The 14,304-nt window shown below is 33.4% G+C and overlaps 1 protein-coding gene across 2 annotated transcripts in view; it reads right to left on the reverse strand.

Moving 5' to 3' along the window:
• The window catches only part of LOC117181616 (homeotic protein antennapedia), a 133,004-nt gene that overhangs the window by 83,589 nt on the left and 35,111 nt on the right, over positions 1-14,304 (reverse strand). Inside the window, exon 1 of one of the 2 annotated variants that reach the window (XM_033374481.1) lies at positions 7,628-7,678. The exons of the other annotated variant lie outside the window; for it this stretch is intronic. The gene's annotated coding sequence lies outside the window, so the exon portion shown is untranslated. Of the gene's footprint in view, positions 1-7,627; positions 7,679-14,304 lie in introns of those variants that run through there. 2 annotated transcript variants of the gene reach the window in all.

The raw sequence follows: 14,304 nt of genomic DNA on the forward strand, positions 1-14,304 counted from the left end.
TCCAATCCGGGAATTTGACAGTGACGGGAATTTTATTTTTAGGGATTATTCAGTCCTCCCCTTTATTTTTCCCTAAATGAAAGAAACTTAGGTGGTAGAATTTGCAAAATAAACAAATTAAATTTTTTATTGAACACCCTAATCTCCATAATCCTACACTAAATTATTTTCAAAAAAATTGTGCAGCTCTCTCAATATAAAACACAATTTTCCCTTAGGATTCGAAATTTCCCGTGAAATTCAAAATGGCCTTTCTAATCAGAATCGTTTTCACGGCTGACTCGATTTTTCTATGTTCTCGCACCCTCCTTTTATCTCTCCCTCTTAAGTCTTCTGATTTAATTAAGAAGGAGGTTCAGGAACGCTTGCAACCCAAAAGTTTCGATATTAGATTCGGGTATCCATTGGCTTCTGGGGCTACCGACTGTCCTACGACCTGGGAGCAAACTTTCCGAAATCAAGGGACAAGGGTAAAAGCGCCCTTTGTTCATCGACTTCGGAGCGTCGGATCCACTTTCCTCCCACGCGTTCTCACACATTGATAGGGATATACACGCACATTTCTGAGCGTCGCGACGCCTCCTTCCCGCAACCCGCGTAGGCAGAATCGCGCGTCGAGCCGCGGCCTTTGTGCTCTTGTCAAGTTGTCAAACTACCCCTCCCGGCCACCACCCTGGGTCCAATGGAACGACTAACCTCCCCCCTTTCCACACCCCTCGACAAACTCGAATCCTCGATTTAAGAAGCGCCCCTACCCTCCATTTTCGTAGAACGTGCCATGCTGGGAAAGACGCCCTCTGACACGCGAGATGGGGGGTTCTTATTGGAAGACAGCTGTCGGTGGGTACACGCTTTTTTTCATTAGGCTTCTACAATCTACGGTGACGGTGACGGCCATGCCAGTCGAGACGAATATAGCGTATTATTGTACGTATATTTAGGATCGTTCGTAAACTACGTTAACAATTTTGGGCGGGAATTTTAGGCACTTCAGGGCAATTAGGACATAGTTTTAGGCACACAATTTTGGGCAAAAACAAAAATTACTTTTTTACCAAAGAGTTGAGTTAATAATTTTAAGAAATAGTGAATTAAGTGATAAATTAAATTTTTAGAGAAAGAGACGAGTTTTTAACACTCAGCCTAGACTTCAATATCTCTGGTTCAAATTAACGTATCGGGATTTTTCTTTTTTTTTTAGCTATAGCTAAAAGTCTCATAAAAATGAATATTATAAAATTAATGAGATGAATTTAACATATTAATATAGATATTTTCACAAAACTGAAACAACTATATTGCGAGTCGCAAATATCGTCTGGGTATAATAAACCCAGTGTAGGCTGAGAGGGTTAATAAAATAGTTGAACTTTCAACTAAATGATAAGATTTTCAATTGAGAAACATTCACTTTTTTTTTAAGAATGTTAAATTTTATAGAAAAAAATTAGTCTTTTATCAAGAAAGATGACTCTTCTAGGATGTAAGACAAATTTTCAATTAAAAAGGAGAAATTTTCAACAAAAAAGTTAAATTTTAGATCAAAATAGATGACTTTAACAAAACAGTTGAAATTTCGTTTAAAAAGAAGACTTTTTAAACAAATAATTGAATTTTGAACTAAATAGTTAAATTTTCAAGCTACAAAGATGCATTTTCAATGAAAGGGTTGAATTTTCCAACAAAAAATATTCAAATTTAACCAAAGTGTAACTGTATTCGCATTTTCACTCCAATAGTTCCATTTTTAATCCAAAGAAGACTAATTTTTTAGAAGACACTTGAATCTTCAATCTCAAAAGTAGTCATTTTGATCAAAAAAGCACATTTTTAACAAAAAAATATGAATTTTCAACCAACAAAAATGACTTTTCAACCAAAAAGATCAATTTTCAAACGTTAAAAATAATTTTTCACCAAAAGATGAATTTTCAACAGAATATATGAATTTTCAAACAAATAATTTAATTCTCAACTAAAAAAGATAGGTTTTGAATCCAAAATAAAATATTTAAATTTTCATTTAAGAAATTTATAATCAACGAAAAACCAGTTAAATTTAGCCATACAAGACTCTTCTATAAAATAGTTGAACTCCAATTCGAAAATAAGAATTAAAAAAGAAGTTCAAGAACAATTCTTAACAAAACATGTAATTGCTGATATTTCGACAAAAAAAAAGAGTTAAATTTGAAATGAAAAACAGTTGACTTTTACCACAAAAGATTAATTTTCAACGGAATATTTTAATACTCTGCCAGAAAAATAAATTTTGAACAAAAAATTAAATTTTTGAACCAAAAATGGAATGGTTATATGTTCAGATAAAAAAATTAATTCTTCATTAAAAAATTAAAAAAAGGTATTATTTCAACATAAAAGATATACATTTTTAACGCCAACCATAAACCTTAATAAAAAACTTTTCAACCAAATAGTTAAATTTTCTACTCAAAAATATAAATTTGCAACCAAAAATGTAAAAACTAAGTTTTCAGTTCAAAGAATTTTAACAAAGTAGTAAAATTTGCAATTAAATTGTTGAATTTTCATCTTAACAGGATACATTTTCAACCAGATAGTTGAATTTTCAACTAAAAAAGATAAATTTTTAACCAAAAATGTAAAATTTAAATTTTCGATTCTAAGAATTAATTTTTATAAAAAAAAAAGAAATTTTCAACAAAATAATTTAATTTCCAACCAAAGATTAATCTTCAACAAAAATAAGTAAATTTTTAACAAAGTAATTAAATTAAAAACCAAATAGGTCAATTTTCGTCTGAAAAGGATACATTTTCAACCAAGTAGTTGAATTTTAAACTAAAATAAGTTCATTTTTAACCAAAAATGTAAAACCTAAATTTTCGGTTAGAAAAATTAATTTTTAACAAGAAAAGATATAAATTTCCAACAAGATAGTTAAATCTTCAACTAAAGAGATAAATAATTTAAAAAAAATGAATTTACAACAAAGTAGTTCAAATTGCCAACCAGCAGTGTAATTTTTTGAACATAAAAATTAATTTTTAACAAAATAGTTGCTTTTTCAACAACATAATTTAATTTTCAACCAAAAAGTTGCATTTTTCACTGAACGGGATGAATTATAAAACTAAAATGTACAAGCAGATTTTTCAATTGAACGCGATGAAATTTTAACCAAAAATAATTGGATTTTACTTTTAAAGTATATTAATTCAGTTGGAATTTAAACTGAAAACCAAGAAAGGGAAAGTTTCTTCAATGCAGAACAAATCTACATTTTTTAAGAAAGGGGAAAATAGAAAAGAGTTTAAAGACTTAATTCCAATGATCTTTTTAGTTAACATAATAAAAAACGATTAAAAATCGGATATTATTCATAGAATCCCTACTTCTGTTTTGTAAATAATTAATTAACAATATTAAAACTCATTGTCCAGGAAAATAATAATTTTTTCTTACTTCTTTCAAATTGTTCTATAATAAGTAACTTAAAAAAGGCCGTATTGTATGTGGTAATTACCACACCGTATATCAAATTCTTATAGTAAAAATGTAAAGCAAGTAAAATAAAATTATAATTTTCCTGACAAATGAATTTTAAATTTTTCATCAAATGTACAATGATTGTAATGTGAACGACAAAAAAAGCAATAAAGAAACAAAACTCAAATAGGGGAAATCTAAATCTAAATCACATCCGATTTTCAAATTTTCTTTTAATGTTTTGACTCAAAGGGCAAAACTTGACTAGTTTATGTTTTCATATTCAAAAATCATTTTTTAGTCTTATAAAATAAATCACCCTAAAGTTTGTCTGTACATGTATGAGTGAGTGCGATTCATCATTTTATGGGGAGCTGTAACGAATTCGCGTTTTCTATGACCCCTTGTACCCATCTAGACAAACACAGCTAATCAAATGAAGCATCGGAGTAGAGTCTAAATGGGGATTAAGCCAAAGGGTGACGACGATATTCATGAGAGGGATAATCAGGTAGATTGAATGTGCTGGGTATGTTAACATCGGAGGAGGATGTTAGATTTATTCGATGGAGGAGGAAGCATTTTGGTTTGATGTTTCCAGATTGAATCCCTATAGCAAATTCAAAGTTGGGTTTCAGGAAAAGTTTTGGAAAACAATTCTTAATTAAAGTTGCAGCAGATGTTATCAATGAAGAGAATGCTCTTTTAGATAATAAACAAATGGTAATCATGCTTTAGGTTTTGAAAAAAGAGAAAAAAGTATCAATTATTTCAAAAATTTCAAAAATTAAATCATCCATTGTGAGAATCGTTACCCTATCAGAAGCTTTGTACTGAACAAGGTAGATTTTGATTAAAAACTTTGTTCGCCGATTTCGTGAATAATGTCACTTTAGAACAACATCTGTTTTACTTGTGAAAACATTCGCTGATGTAACTTCTTAATAAAGTTATAAATATTGGAACAGCTGTCACATTAAGAATTATTATCTCGGAAGAACATTAGGTGACTTTTAGATTTCAATAACCTTACTTCTTTATGCAGAAAGTATTGTGAAAACATTGACGAAATAAAAAAGAAATTTAACGGGAGTCAAATTAAACTATTAAACAAAGTGAAAATAAGCTGGGAATTTCAAAATGCCTGATCACGAGACACCCGGTTTGTTAAAGTAGAGACAATTTTATGAGCAAAAATTAAATGATCCTGTTACATTATCCATTGTTAGAAAGAGAATAATTATTGATCATATCGAATAAAGTCATCGTAGAAACCCAGCGATTAAATACATACTTTTAGCAGGATATCTCCCAAACAAAATAAGATATAATAATTTTTCAATAAGCATTCCCAAGCTTATTGAATTCCGCATCAAATTAGCCTTATTTAAAGTATTTTTGATTAATAGAGACTGTGATAATGAGTTAGCAAGAAAACGGTCTAATGTATATATTTTGCCAATTATCAAGATTCAACTTCAACTCCTGGAAAAGTCTAAGAAACTTATGATAAACATTTAATTGTCCCGCAAATTGTCCTTTCCAACTCTTCTTTGGAAATTATTTTGTCTCATTTTTTCAACATATCAACAGAAAAAATGTTTCCGTTGATATGCTGTGAGAAGTAGATAATGTTAATCGCTAGTTTTGTAGGTGTCCTCATCCTCCTGGTATGGTGGAAGATTTTGTGAGGTGAAGAATGCAGGATGATTGCAATAATTTTGTACAATGGCAAACGGTATCGCGTGCCGATAACTGTTTGATCAGCAATAAATATTGCTCCTAACCACACGCATAAAGGCTGCAGCCTCCGCAAAAGCGTTCCATTCATACCGATGCAACACATAACAAACATTCGCCTCTCCCTCACCCTTTACCCCATCCATATTGATACATATAACCCGTTACAGTATGCTGGCCACAGACATGATTTATGGCTCTTAAAAACTCGTTCGATTCATTAGAAAGCTTAGACCTCGAGATGAGGACATAATACAGTCGAAGAAACCGCGTATAATCGAATAAACTTGTAAACACCTCGTTTATAAAACTGACCGACAGGCGCAAACAAAACTGAAATATACATCCAATATTGAAAGGTTTTTAACTAACATGATGCGAAACTCAATTTAGTTTTATTCTTTTCTGAAAAACGTGTTTCTTTAAAATATGCAACAAGATATCAGAAGCACGAAGGAACGAAGAGTAAGAGAAAGGAACATTATAATGAACAGAACAGGATAAGGATTCGCGTAATTCGGAGATGCTCAATTATGATATAGCAGATTTTATATCTGATGGATGATTTTTAATCAACGGTTTTCTACCGGTTAAATCTTTTCTTTTTTAGAACAAAACTAAAAGTAAGAAAATATTAAATCACTTTTGATATTAATGTTAGAACAACCGAATAAAAAATCCCGGTCATTTCCTTGTTTCTCCCAGTTTCGGAATCAGGTAGACACTCTATTTAGCTTCTTAATTCAATTGAATCTGACTACGTAATTAAATTTGCATAATCGATTCTAAAGCTGATGTAATTGAGTCTCAATTAATTGTTTGTCTTTGCGCTTTGCAAAAACTTCATATGCATTTGCACATTTTTCCATCTGCTCATGTTGAAATTTGAATGTATTAAAGCATTGAAATTTTATATAATTCCGAGTTTCTTTATTTATGTTCAAGTTGATAATTGAAGTTATACTGATCTAAAATAGATTGTTTTCTATCTTCTCAAAGATCTAGCTGAACGGAAATTGAATAAACTAAAATCTGAGATAAAGCTTTTTGCATTCATGGCGAATAGCCATAATGTTCGCGTTTAACCTGGCCCACCCTTATTCGCTTTTCCACACCCCGTTCTGTCTCCTCAGCGTTTGAACCTCATTCTCAACCACCCCCTGAAACTCCCATAAATCACAAACGCAGCGGAGCATCACCCGCGTTCCCGTTCGCACAAAACCGCGAATCGATCCAAAATCCAACACCAGTGGGCAACAAATCTTGGAAAATGTCTCCGGAGGTGAATTCAAATCTTTACATTGAATCTTTCTGAAGGAAATCCTAATTAAATTAAACAAAGCGATAAATACTTTATTCATACAATAAATTTGTTTCGCTTCCTTCATGATTTTTGTGAGAATCTTAAAGAAGGAAATCCGATTTCCTCTTCTCGAAATGCACCCAGAGATTTCCCACCTCTCCCTCTGATTTACGACCTCAAGGTCCTCATTCTTCCAAACACAACTGACGCTCTAATTCGAAACGTCTATTTTTTGCCCCGAAACCCATTTAGCCGAAAATAAGCGCATCGAGAAAACCGGAGAAGCTTTTCAAAAAGTGAAGAAGGCAGACAGGAGGGCTTTATTGCGCAAGACAATTGGGTTATCTTGCACAGGTATAAGGTAATGAAGAGACCCGGTGTCCTTGGTACCAGATCTTCGAAGTTCCACGCGACCAGAGGTGGTCCACTAAAACATCTAACAGGCGTGTTTAAGATCTTATACCAAGATAACTTGGGGTAGCGCACTTAGCGGGATATTTGTCTCTGGATTCCGCTCTTGGGGAAGACAAACAGCCAACCTCGAATGTATGTTCTGCTGAACAACGTATGGACGTTTTCTCTCAGCAAACTTTCGGAAGGAAGATCCCCTTTTAATCTAAAGATAGTCACAGAATCGAGATTTTTGCTGGCTCTGATTATGGTTTAGACTTTAGGAAGAAACTGGTTCCTCCGGAAGGGGTGTATCTGGAACTCGAATATAAAAGAAGAATCTAAATAGGCCGCCAAAGTGCAAATTTCAAGGGCTCACTTGATTTATCATTAAAAGAAAAACATAGAGTTCACACTATCAATTCATGTCAATAACACGTTTCCTTATCTACAACGACAAAGTTGCTACATGGCAAACATTCTATAATAAATGTAACTTTTTTTCAAGTTTCTTGTATACTTTCGCTCTTCTGAAAAAAGGTAATCTTTGGATCACATTAAATTGATTCCGCATTTCTTATCCGTCAAGTTTATTCAGATGTTTAAACATCGACTTTCTCACTTGTGCATACATATCTCGATTAATTCGCTCTGTTAGTTGAACAAGCTCAGAATTTTGCTCGAAGATGATGATTTAAAGAATAATTCCCAAAAAAAACTCACCATTCCGGTATATTCATGTAGGTCTCATGGTCAGGATCAAGCACACACATGTCGCAGAAACGCGTGTCGTACGCTTCTTCCCTTTATCAACTAATTAACATTATAGACAAGACAGACAGTCGACGCGGGCGAGTCCCGGCGAAGCCGGCAATTACGCTGAGCCTAGCATGCGGCCTTATCGTAAACGTGTCGCTGCGCGAAAAAGCGTATAGCGACTGTGCAAACAATGCCAATTACATATACACAGGTGCCAATTATCTGCAACCCAGCTAACGCTTATAGCCCAAGAGCTCTTGTCTACTTTAAAGACTCCTCTCCTGACAACCGCACTGACAGCTCTTGCGATAAGGACACGTGACACTCGTACCTATGTCTCTCAACTTCTTTTTCTGTATACAACTCAATTCAGGTTCACTTCTTCAACCCCAGGACTCTCCTTCAATCCCAGAACACTTCTTCAATTCCAGAACACTTCTTCAATCATAGGACACTTCTTCAATCCCAGGACACTTTAATTCTAATACACCAAAAGTCTAAGACTCTCCTCCGGATGTCACATATCTTGTGACACTTCAAATTTGATACCGCACAATATCACCTCAACATATTCCACAATCTGTTGACATCTTCAATCTTCCAATCCACTAACACTCACACACAATAATCCGAAATTTAAATTTTCGCGCTTCTAGGCTGCCAACTGCAAAAATTGTTTCTGCGAATCGTGCAACGCAGCCTACGCGACTCCGCGTGTCAGAGCTTCTGACTCTGCGGGTGAAGACAGAAACGAACTTCCACAATGTGACGGGCGACGCACACGGAAAAGTGAGACGTGACTAGTGAGAGTGAGAGAGACGAAAATAGAGAGAGGGAGAGAAATAGAAACAGGGAGAGAACAAGAGGCAGAATGGAGTGAGAAGCGATTCTTGTGTGCTCGCGTGTGACGTTACGGTGGAGAAAAAGAGGGACGCAACACGCTGCCACACACGCATTTGGAGGTTATGTTTGTGAGCGAATGTGTGCAGAGAAGCGTATCCTCCCGTCGAGTTCGGAACGGACGAGAGCGTCGAGCTGTCAGCGCACCCCGACCCAACCCCTCGATTCCGATCCGAAGCCCCCTCCCATCTTTTCGAATACCCCCCTTCCACAACGTCACGCACCCCCTTTCTGAAAGGGAAAGAAAGAGAGAAAGGGCAGGAAAACGCGGGAGTACGAAAACTCAGGACTGAGTGGTCCCCTTTGCCTTTTCACCAAAAGTTCGTATCATAATTCTTGCCCATTGCCCACCCTTCGGCCGGACACTCCGCCCCCTCCCCCAAACCCCTGTCCATGAGCCCTTTGCCACTGCTCTTCACTCACTTCCTCTTTCCACCCCAAGGAAAGTAAAACCCCCTCGGGAGAACGGAAAATGTCAACTCAAAATACACGAATTGGCTTCTGAGGGAGGTTAGCTGAAAAGGAGGGTTTTTTTCGCTGCGGGGTTAGACGCTTCTTATTTTGGTATCACATCAATTTTCAGATGGAAGAATTGTTCACTCCTGATGTGCTTTTATTTCGACATGCTTTAATACCGAACGATTTTGATTTTCTACGTTACTAATCCGACATCACGAATCCGATATTACCAATCTGATATGACCATATGGTTTTCAGGGAATTTTCGGTAGGAGAAATCAGTTTTGCATAAATGAAGAGAGAAATCCAACCCTCTGAACAATACAGGAATAGAAAGTGTTTTTGGGATAGAGAGGGATGGGTTGTGCTTTGTCTCAGCGTTTTTGTTTTGTAGCCAAATTAATTCGGCCCTCGTCTCGGTGCGCAGTCCAGACCTATTGTTTGCGTGTAATAAAATCATACAGTGAATAATCACCGGGAAAGTAATCGGACCTTAACCCTGCCTTAAACCCGATAACTTAAGATTTTTCTTTAAGAATAAAATAAACCAAAATATAGATTATTTTGCACTTACGAAGAAGGCTATAGTATTCATTTAGCTAAACAAATGTGCAACTCAAGAAGGTGTTCAGGTGTTGACCAGGATGAATAGCAAGAAAAGATGTTTTGATTCTTCAAACACCATCTGTGCTTACTATTCACCCTGGTCAAAACCTGAACATCTGCTTGAATAACTTTGAATGAGACTGTTTGAAAACATCCGAAATGGTCTATCTGATGGGCATCAGAAGATAAAATACAAAAATATTGACCAGTAATCAACGCTTGTTTTGATGCTTCAATCTTTGCTTTGAATCATCATCTTTACTTTCAATCACAATCTTTGCTTGCAAAAATGTAACTTCACAACTATACTTTATTTCTTACCAAAAAAATGAGGATGACCATCCAAGAATAGAAGAAACTCACCTGAAACATACAAAGAAGAAGTCTTTTAATAAACTAGTTGACCTTTACAAACTATAGAATACATTATTATTCCTGAAGGGAATTTCTCAGGAAAACGATATTCCGGGACGATCATGATACGAAATAGGGGTGGGTCTTTTGCAGATGTTTCCTTCGGAAAAAATGGGACGGATCGCCCATGAGCGTGCGAGTTCCCTGTCCAATGTGATGACTCTATCCAATCCACAGGCTCGATTTCTCATCCGTATTCATCTCGGTTCGTGGGTTGAGTCCAAGTCCCGCCAGGGAAGAAAGAAAGAAAGGTCGAGTGAAGGAGAGAAGCGCCTATGATTTATGGGAACCATTACGGTTCTGATAATTATATGCTGCCCTATAGCCGCCCCCTCGATGGAAACGAACCAACGGTGGATGATATCCTGCCTTCTGACCAACAACCAGCGCCAGACGTATGTTACGTGTTCTTCGTGATCGTACTGATCGAATCGATATGCCGAACCAACCGGCTCTTTGTTGGCGAAGGACGGGATCACGGTTCACCCTCCACCTTTTTCTACTGTTCATCCGGTCTCGTAATTTAAGGCTAAGGTTATCGCAATTAGATTAAACACATGTTCCACCTCTGTTCATTTTTCGCATCACAAGTTCCAAAGAAATTGATGGATTTATGACTCTGATATCTTCAAGGATCGAGGCTTTGGTCTTCCCCAATTTTCGTGGAATTTTGTTATGTGAAATGTAAATTATAACATATTGTGGTATTGGTTCTAAAAGTGCTGAGTTCGCGATTCTCTATCTGCCTTCCTTTGTGTCAACTTTTCCATCATGATAGAATGACATATTGTTGTGATAAGTATGTTACTAATTGTGGAAAGGATAAGAAATAATAAACTTTTAATAATTATTGTAAACGTTTAACAAAACCAGTGTCACTAGAGCCGCAACATGATTTATGAGGACTGGTTAAGTTATCAACATCGCTGAACAATAAAATCGGTACACTCGAAACACAACTTCTCTTGAAGCGAGCTAACTTTTTTTCTGGGAAAACATTAAAATTTGGTTGATTCAAACAAATATTTGATTTATCCTACAACATTGTTTTGTTAAATCAACAAAACGCTCCATTTATCAAACGATTTGGTTATAACAACCGAAAGATTCGGTTGAGTCAACCAAATTATTTGGTGTCCATTTAATAACTATATTCTATGATTACAGTGAGGAAATACAATTTTTTTTGTATAAAAGTTCATTCTTCTTGGAGCATAATATTATATTTTTGGTACGAAATTTACCTCGTCTGGCTAAGAATTCTAATATTTAATTAAACAGTTAATTATTTTATTAATGATGCAACTATTGTGTTAAACAGTAATTTTTTAGTCAACAATTAAACTACATAGTTAAAAGTTGAACTACTTCGTTAAAAATCCTTTTTTGTTTGATGATTCACATCTTTAGTTGAAAATTTACCTCATTTTTGAAAATTTGTTGTTGTTGTTGTGAAATTCGATATATTTGACTGAAAAGTTAACTATTCCATTTCTGGTTTCAAATGTATCTTTCTGAGTTAAAAATTTAATTTAATTTAATTTAATTTATATTTTAAATTGAAAATGTATACCTTTTCTAGCTAAAAATTCAACTTTCCTTTTTGGTTAAAAGATTAAAAATTGGGTAGGAAATTAAACTATTTTGCGCAAAAATAAGCCTTTTTTTGTTGAAAATTCCGATTTTTTATAAAATTTAACTCTTTTGGTAGAAAATTCAACTAATTGTTTGAAAATAAAACTATTTAATTAAAATTTTCTATTTAGCAGAAAAATAAATTTTTTGTTCGAAAATTCATTTCTTTTGTAGATAATTCTTCATTTTTAAAAATCTGTAACTATTTTAATGTTTGTCTTTCGTTGTTTTTTTTTTTTAGGAATCATAATCTTAGTTGAAACTTAAAATTATTTTGTTGAATATCCTGTTTTTTAGTATTATTTTTTTTTTAACTGGAATGAAACTATTCTATTTTTGGTTATAAATTTATATTTTAAATTGAAAATTTACCTCTTTAAGTTGAAAATTCAAGTATTATTTTTGTTATTAATAATTATTAATAAATTGAAAATTCAAATATTTGGTTTCATTTTTGTGCCTTTCATTCAATCTTTTTTTAGAATCATAATTTAAGCTGAAAATTCAACTACTTTCTTGAATATTCTTTCTTTTGCGAATTAATTTTTTCAAATTGTAATACCACTATACCATTTTTGGTTGAAAATTTATAATTTGAATTGAAAATTGATCATTTCAAGTTGAAAATTAAACTATTCATTTTGATTCAAAATTCAACAATTGGGTAGGAAATTAAACTGTTTGCGTGAAAATAATTTTTTTCTTCATAGAAAAATCAAATTTTTTGTAGATAATTCATCATTAAAAAAACAAACTCTGGAAATTTCACTATTCCATTTTTGTTTGAAAATTTCTCATTTTTAATTTAAAAACTCAACTATTTAGTACAAAGCTCATGTATTTTGTTGAAAATTCGTCTTTTCTGGTAGAAAATTAATATTGTGTAATGAAAGGTTATCTTTTTGCTTTAGAATTTAACTATTGTGTTTCAAATTCATGTTTTTCGATTAAATTCAATTGGTTGCAAATTCTTTTTTTTCTGAATGTTATAAACTGAAAATTTAATCGATCAGTTTTCTGTTCAAAACTTATTTTTTATTTTATTTTTTGTGTTAAACAAGTATTTTAGTTGAAAATGCATGTATTTTTTTGAAAATTCATCTTGTGGCAGGAAATTATTCATCTTGATTGATAATTTATCTTTGTAGGTTGAAAATTCATCTATTTGTTTAGAAATTTCACTTTTATTGAAAGTTAATTTATCTTGTTAAAAATTTATCTATTTTGTTAAAGACACCTTATTGGTGACAAATTCCATCTTGGATAAAAATTAGTCCTTTTTTATTGAAAGTTCATTATTTATGATAGAAAATTGTCAAAAATCCTATTGTAATCTGAAAAAAACAAAAAAATAAAATTAAATTAAAAAAAATTTTTTACTGACCCTCATTCGATTCTCAGGTATCAAAGAGAGAGCCGAAACGTTGGTAATGCAAATTTATTTATTTGTTTTTTATTTTTATTTTATTGTAATTTGATGGTAATAAAAATAAAGAAGACGAAAGAAAGAAAAAGAGAAGGAAGTGGATGAGGTTGGCTGCCTTCTCATTTTTCTTTCCTCTTTTTTATTTTTGTCCGAAAATTTTATTTTATTTTTTTGTTTTTTTTTTCAGATTACAATAGGATTTTTGGTTTTCGTTTATTTGTTGTGGTCCAAATTTGGTCGTTGGATTCTTGTTTTGTTTAACAGGATTTTGCATCAATTTGATTATTGGACGCAAAATGGGGTTTTTAAATTGAATTTTGTTTTAATTTTAATTCCGTAAATTTATAAAATTGTCTTTCTTGATTGAAAATTCAACAATTTCGTGGAAAATATAATTGCATTTTGGTTGAATATAATTTTTTCGATAGGCGTGTTTATGTAACTTAGTGTACACACGGTCCCTAAATGATTACATTTTTAAAAAATAAATAATGTTTCTGACTTACTTTTGCAAACTTGTTTTCAATATTTTTTATATTTTTTTCTTTCATCTATAGTATAACCCTCGATGACATAACTTTTTCCATGAATTTTTTCATCTTTTCCACTCCCCAGAGTCAGATTTTGAAGCAAACCTTTCAAGACTTTTTCGGAAATTTTCTTTGATTCATAAATAGAAAAAACGCGTGAAATCGATAAATGATAGAAGCCTTCGAAAGGAGGAATCATGAGGCTCTAAAAGTGTAGCTAAAAGAAAAGTTGCGGTACGATGTATGTGCGTAATTCTGCACCCTGTGAAAATCTCCACCCTCGCCTGTCTACGATGGCGCTCGTAAATATTGGAGAGAGGGTCCGGCACTCTTCTACTACTCCCCATGGACCGTCTATTACGCTGATTCTTTTACGGACCGCAATCATCTAAGTATTTCTTAACGAGTTTCCTAAACCACATTTGAGTGGACTTTATTCTCCAAAGCTTTCTCAGCCAATTCTCGTTCTGATTTATATACTTTTCATGTGGTGGGTTGATAAATTTGGGATTAAAGGGAAAATTCCGCTGACTGAGATCGAATTAGCAGATTTTGAAAGTTGGGGAGTCCAAAACACACCAACGTATGGTTTTAATATGGTCAGATAATGGGCCTATAAGGGAACAGCCATACACTAAGTTACACATTTTTGGAAATTTACCCCCCCCCAA

Source organism: Belonocnema kinseyi, chromosome 10 (assembly GCF_010883055.1).
Source record: "Belonocnema kinseyi isolate 2016_QV_RU_SX_M_011 chromosome 10, B_treatae_v1, whole genome shotgun sequence".
NCBI lineage: Eukaryota > Metazoa > Arthropoda > Insecta > Hymenoptera > Cynipidae > Belonocnema > Belonocnema kinseyi.